The sequence below is a fragment of the Fomitiporia mediterranea genome (genome assembly GCF_000271605.1).
Source record: "Fomitiporia mediterranea MF3/22 unplaced genomic scaffold FOMMEscaffold_12, whole genome shotgun sequence".
Classification (NCBI taxonomy): domain Eukaryota; kingdom Fungi; phylum Basidiomycota; class Agaricomycetes; order Hymenochaetales; family Hymenochaetaceae; genus Fomitiporia; species Fomitiporia mediterranea.
This window is the reverse complement of record NW_006760397.1, coordinates 938,402-945,317: the sequence shown is the minus strand read 5'-3', so window position 1 is coordinate 945,317 and position 6,916 is coordinate 938,402.

Below are 6,916 nucleotides of genomic sequence, written 5' to 3'. Positions count from 1 at the left end.
GACTGGATGATAGACAGTATTGTCACATTAACACACTATGAGTTGTTTGTAATAGCTCTAGAGCTTGAGTGCTAGTATACAGCTAAGCTTATAAGGATGACTCAGATGTGTGACAAAATGCTGAACAAGGCTGGAAGTGGACCTGTAAAGGTAGAGGAGGAAGAGACAAGTAAGGAAGTAAGGACTAATAGTAGAGAAGATTAGCACACAGGTACAAGCATTGTACACAAGGACAACAAAGCACAGTCAAGTCTAGTAGTAGAGCTAAGAACAAGTGGATTACACAGGAAAGTAGTAGATTATGTTAGATTGAGTTGGATTCAAGCTAGAGAATGAGAACAAGAGTAGAGCAGAGGAGTAAGTGTGGCAAACAAGGCCAGAAGTGTACTAGTAAGGACAAGGGAGAATAGTGTAATGGATGAGCAGTAGAGGCTGTTATAAAGGGCAGTAGTAAGCTGGATGAACAAGGTCAGAAGTGTATCTGTAAGGATCAAGTAGCAAGACAATAAGAATCAGTCAAGCCTAGTAAGAATACTGAGTATGAGCAGATTACACAGGAGGATGTTAGAAGCTGTCAGATCAGAGTAGTGTCAAGCAAGGGAGTGTTGGATAGACACTCTAGTTAGTAACAACAAGACTGGAAGTGTACTAGTCAGGCTAGCAACAGTAAAGCTGAACAACAAATTGGAGACTGAGAGCTTACTAGACTAGAGAGCTGTTATGAACATAATGTACAAAGATGTTTGGAAACACTTAGGAGTACTAAAGGAGCAAGTGTGGACAAACCTTAGGCCTGCAAATATAGGATCAATTGTAATTGAAGGTGTTATTCTAAGACTCAAGGTGTTAGTAGGTGGAATATTAATAGTGATACTGGTTCATATAGTGAAGGACACAATATTCAACATAATAATCAGAAGGCTGTTCTTTACATTAACTGAGTGTGAGACAAAGGATTTTAAGGACAGTAATCAGATTTTGACCTTAACAGACCTAGCAGATCAGAACCAGAAGTGTCAGGTTGAGACCTGAGCAGCTGTTAGATGAAACCTACTACTTACTACTACTACCATTTATGTTAGAGTTGGAGAGGATTGGTCTGGCAAGCCTTTAGCCTTAGTACAGGTTACATTCTCTTTACTCTAACATTCCCTTATACCCCTTTCTTTTATGGACACTCATTCTTACTTGAGACTCACACTCTTTGTTTCTTTATCTTACTTTGATTGATACCTTTTATCCTTACCTACACTCCTTATACTTACCCTTTATTATTGCTTCTTAAAGCAAGTGACTAAGGACAGTCACTATTTAAAGCTTAGAGAGGTGAAGAGTTCTGATTTTAGTTACTATCAGATCTTCTTGATTTTATTAATTCTTTGGATTACATAATCACTTTCTTCATGTAGTTAGTTCTTTCCTATTTGGAATGGACAGGAGAGTTTTGACCAGAGCCTATAATAACACTAGAGGGAACAAGCTCACCAAAACCTTGCCTCTTAATAAACTGTACATTCCCTTCAGAACAAGTAGTAATTTATTAGAGAATGTTCTGAGTACTAGCTCCAGGTCCCTGTCCTTTTGGCTCCTTTCTTAGGATCCCCTCAGATCTGAACAATAGCTCTAGTAAACAGTAAATACACTAGTTTGTATATTAATAAGGCCTTTATATAAGAACACTACCTCTCTACTCAACACATTCTACTTCTAATCCTAGTATACAATGTGGATAGAACTCTGAACTAGAATAGTTGGATTACTAAGTTTGTCCAACTATAGATAACCATTTAGGATTATAAGGAAAGTATTAAGTTTAGAGTTACTAACTTTAGAAAGATAGATGTCTTTATTAGATTTAAATAGCTTAAAGCTTACAACCCTACTATTAACTAGTTAGAGTAGACACTTATGTTTAATCAGTATTCTAAGTCTTACAGTTATCTTGTACTACTGTTCTAAGTAGATATAAACACTTCTAATGTTACTAACAGTTCTAATAAAGGTGACCAGTTGTTCTTCTTTGACTAGGATAAATATGTAGACACATATTCTAGTCAAGACAGAACAGAGTCAATCTAAAGAATGTCTAAGACAGAACTAGTCTAGAACCCTCTCAGAATGACTCTACTCTAGAACACATGTAGACTCAGCCTGCCAGATTTTGTCTAAGAGTTTCCTAAAGTCTTTAGTAAAGAGGAATTTGACCAGCTTTCTAAACACTATCCTTACAACTATACAATTGAATTGACTAAGAGTTTCTAACTTAAGGATTGTAAGGTCTACCTACTTAACAGAGATGAGTAGGAGGCACTTAATGAGTTCCTTTAGGAAAATCTTCAGAATAGTTAGATCCAACCCTCAAAATCTCTTATAGCCTCCTCTTTCTTCTTTGTCAAAAAGAAAGATAGGAAGCTCTACCCAGTTTAGGATTATTATTATCTTAATGAAAGTACTGTTAAAAACAAGTACTTACTCCCCCTAATTTAGAAGCTCATTAATAAGACACATATATTCAGGGTTTTTACTAAGTTGGACATTTGATAGAGATATAATAACATTTGGATTCAAGACAGAGATGAGTAGAAGGCTGTGTTTTAAACCAATTACAGATTGTATAAACTGACTGTAATGTTCTTCAGACTAACTAACTCACTCACAACATTCTAGTCATTCATGAATCACATTCTTACAGATCTGATTAACTCAGAGTATGTTAGTATGTATCTAAACAACATTCTGATCTTTACTCAGACAGTCAAGCACTATTACTAACTAATCTAAGCAGTTCTATAGTAGCTCTAAGATAATAAACTATTCCTCTAAGAAGCTAAGTGTTCTTTTGTACAGGAGTCAGTAGATTATCTAAGCTTTATAATCAGTAGAGGAGAGGTCTACATGGATCTAGTAAAGGTAACTATAGTTTAGAACTGGCTACAACCTTAGAACCTGAAACAGGTCTAAGTGTTCCTTAAGTTTATAAACTACTACTAATACTTTATTTGAGGCTTTAGTACTATTGCCTGGCCCCTTTACAATCTTACTAGCAAAGATGTTCCTTAGTAATAGAGTGATTAGTAACAGTCTGTGTTTGAATCCCTTAAGTAGGCTATTACTAGTAAGCCTGTATTAATAGTTCTAACAGTTGTAAACAAGTTCTGAGTCAAAACCAACTCTTCTGACTTTGTAAATAGAGTAGTACTGTCCTAGTTCATTAACAGAAAGTAGTGTCTGATAGTATTCTGATCAGAATCCCTCTCTATAACAGAATAGAACTACCCTATCTATAACAAGAAACTCCTTACAATTGTCTGTTCCCTAGAGGAGTAGTATTAATATCTTCTTAGTATTGTGTAAAAGTTTAAGATTCAAAGTGATCACCTTAATCTCTAGTACTTCTAGGCACCTTAGAAGCTCAACTACTGTTAGGTCTGCTGAATGCTAGAACTGTAAGACTATAACTTTGTACTAACCTACAAACTCAGAACACAAATGATGAAAACTGATTTACTCTCAAGACAAGTAGGTTATGAAAGGAGGGAGAATAATAATGATTTTAACAAGCATAGCAGGAGTGCTCCAAGTACTCTCTCTTATTGAGACATCAAGCAAGTATCTACCTTATATACTACATAGTGAAGTCTAATAATCCAAGACATTCCAAGTACAGTAATTCTACATAAGGCAATTAGGGATTTCCTAATCCAGAGCACAATCTAATACTCCCCTTCAAGCATTAATTAAGAACTAAGACTGTATGCCTAATAGTTTGTTTAGATGCTTGATCTGTAGGACATGGAGAGCCTTTGTAAGGATGTCTGCTAATTGGTTCTGTGATTGAACATAGTATACATTAATGTATTCGTTTTGAATGTAACATTGCACAAAGTCTTTTCATAAATCAAGATGTTTAGTACAAGCATTGTACATTATTTTGTCAGACTTTACAGTCTTTATTACACCTTGATTATTGTAATAAATTGTAATGGGTGCTGATTCAGTCTGTAGTACTTCTTCAGCAAATTGTTTGAGCCAAATGGCTTCTTGAGTAGTATACACCAGTGCTTGCAACTCTGCTTTGTAAACAGATAGTGGTACCAGGTTTTACTGTTTACTTGACTAAGATATAGTCAATTTAGCTAATTGAAAGATGTAACTGTTTATTACTTTATGTCCTTCTGTCATTTGTCTGTCTGCATCACAATAGTCTTGTAGTTTTAAGGTGTTTGTGCTTCCAAGTTGAAGCCAACAATTTGTTGTATATTTTAAATACACAAAGTAATGTTTCACTACTTTGTAGTGATGCATTTGGGGCTTTTGTAAGTAGCACACTAATTGCCCAGTAATATAGTATATGTCTGGCTGTGTGTAGTCTGCAACATATCTTAACAATCCTACCATATTCATGTATGGTATTGTTTCATTATTACTTTCGTTTGTATTGTATGTATTGTTTGTATTGTTAGATAGATCTATTCCAGGAGTAATAGGTGTTTGTAGTGCCTTTTCGTTTTCGAAGTGGTAACACTTGATTATACTTTCAATATAATGCTTTTGCTGTAAGCTAATCATTCATTGAGGTCTATCTTAGCTTATTTCAATACTAAGTAACTAATGTATTTTGTTACTGTTAGTAAATGTAATGTGTTGTCTTAATGCATGTTTAAATACTGTTATTATAGCAATAGTTTTGCTAATAATTGTAACATTGTCAACATACATAAATGTTACAAGAATTGTTTTATTATTTTGTTTCTTGTAAAATACAGTGTGAGTGTAATTAGCTTGTTCTAATCCAATCTTGAGTAGTAGTTTAGTAATCTTCTTGTACCATTGTCTACCTGCTTGTTTCAATCTGTATAACACTTTATTTAAGTGTAACACCTGTCCAGGTTTAATATCTGTAAGTAGCCTGCCTGGCAGCAGTTTCACATAAATGAGTTTGTCCTCATTTAATTCTCTGTAAAGATATGCAGATTTTACATCTATCTAATGTATTTTGTAGTTCTTAGATGCTGTCCAAGATAACAATAATTGTACTGTTGATAGTTTTGTTACTGGAGCAAATAAGTCATCAGAATAGAAGTCTATTCCATTCTTTTGAGCATATCCTTACACTACAAATTGTGCTTTATATTTGTCTATTTGGCTGTTAGCCAGTCTTTTGATTTTATAGACAAATTTTGTTCCAATTACATTTGTATTTGTAGGGGGGATAGCATATATCCATACATTTCATTGTTGAAGTGACTGTATTTCATCCTTCATAGCTTTGATCCATTGTTCTTTGTCTATACATGTTATAGTATTGTGTTGTGGAACGTATGCATAAGACTATCTTTAACAGCATATGTATGTGTCTGTTATCTGCAAAGTTACTTATGAAATTCTGGGTATATACAGTACAATATCAAACGTTTATTCATAACAGAACACTGAGAGTTGTTATTAATTTTGCAACACTATATTACAAACAGTATAACAAACATTATCAAATAGATAATATATGAGAATTTGGTGCATATTGTATTATACAAAACGAACAAACGTATAAACTACAACCTAGAGGTCAACACACACAATGGTTAGGTTATGATAACAACAGTAAAGGTCACTTAGTGTGCTATAATAATAAAATTACTGTTGAATGCAACATACAATTCATAAACAAACTAATGTCTAGGATTGAAGGGGAGAATAATCATAACAATGATACATCAAACAATGATGAAACTCTTCCTAATAACAATAATAAAGATAAAGAACCTGTCATACAATACTCTACACAAGAGCAAAGACTAGTTAAACAAACTATAGGTTTAAATTACAAAGACAATATAAACCTAGCTATGTATCTAACAGAATTTAACAAATTCCTTAACAAAGTCTATAACAATCTATTAATGTATTTCTGTTCTACTGTAGTGTATTGTGTACTGTTAATCTATGTATTGTTCCTTGACTTTCAATGTATGTAGTGAAGTTTTTACTTAGGAACACTGTATTATTATCACTTTGGAGAGTTTTAACTCTTATACTATACTGTGTAAAGAGTTTCATTGTATGCTTTACATATTCAGTGAAAGCATTGCTTTTATACTGTATAGGTAGTATAGTTACCTATTGTGTAGCATTATCTACAATGGTAAAAAGATATTCATACTTACTGTAAGCTTGTACTGGGGCAGGTCCCCATATATCAATATGGAGATGATCTTTTTAGGATTGTGTAAGAGGTGTTGTTCGTATTTTTGGTATTTCATTACATTGTATGTTTACTTTGATACAATCTGTACACTGTGCATTTTTATTGTCTGTTATCCTTTGACTTATAATCTCAGGATACTCTTGTATGAGTTTGCACAAGTAATCAAAATTAACATGACCCATTCATCAATGTAAATCAACAATAGTGATTGTGTTAATAGATCATTTATTATGATGAGAAACTATCATATACAAGTTATTTTGTACATGTATTTCACCAATCTTTGTATGAGCAGGAGAATAAATAATACATTCATTGTTTGTTTTCATTAAAACATATCCTACTTTGTATAATAGTGCTTCACTAACAAGCATGAAGTTCAGATTAGGATGATAGTATATGTTTTGTAGTGAAATTGTATTCACCTTTGTATACTCATCAGCTTTGTCTTATAGTTTTACATTAAATGTCATCACTCTACTTTTGCTAAGTGTGAATGACAATTTATTTGCAATTGTAACATTTATTAGGGTTGAGTTCCAAACGTTTGTAAGACAGAACAAGTATGGAGTAGTGTGTACATTTGTACCAGAGTCCAATATATTAATACAATGTATTAGTTCAGTATCTTTACAATGTATTGTGTTGATACATATGTTTGGATTGTAATTGAACTCCTCAATGACTTCTTTTGTATTGTCAAATGAGTTC